General features: G+C 37.6%; 1 long non-coding RNA gene across 1 annotated transcript in view; it reads right to left on the bottom strand.

Moving 5' to 3' along the window:
- LOC148722076 (uncharacterized) overlaps window positions 1-348 on the bottom strand; it is a 153,159-nt gene that overhangs the window by 37,534 nt on the left and 115,277 nt on the right. The gene's annotated exons all lie outside the window — the stretch shown is intronic.

The following is a 348-nucleotide window of genomic DNA, read 5'->3' as shown; positions in this document are numbered from 1 at the left end:
TTGTTTTGCAATATTGTTTTGCGTGAGAATACGTCTGAAATTAGGGGTTTCCTCGATACTTCTTGTAAGGATTATACATAGCTTTACTTTAAATATTTAGAATCAACTAGTCCATTGCTACTGTGAGCTTTCTTGATAATCATAGGTTTCTGTCGCATGAAGCGGCTAGAAGTTTGTGTGGGCTCAAATGTGAATCGTTGCTCTGTCCTATCCAACTTCACGTGAAAAGGCCAAAAGCATTATGTAAGTCTCATTAGCAATCGGTGTAGATCAAACTGAGCGATGGGGGAAAAACTGAGAAAAAACAATACAATTCCATACGAAAACCATAACTACTACACGAAAGAC

Source organism: Stylophora pistillata, chromosome 10, assembly GCF_964205215.1.
Source record: "Stylophora pistillata chromosome 10, jaStyPist1.2, whole genome shotgun sequence".
Classification (NCBI taxonomy): domain Eukaryota; kingdom Metazoa; phylum Cnidaria; class Anthozoa; order Scleractinia; family Pocilloporidae; genus Stylophora; species Stylophora pistillata.
This window is presented reverse-complemented; position numbering and strand designations above follow the sequence as displayed.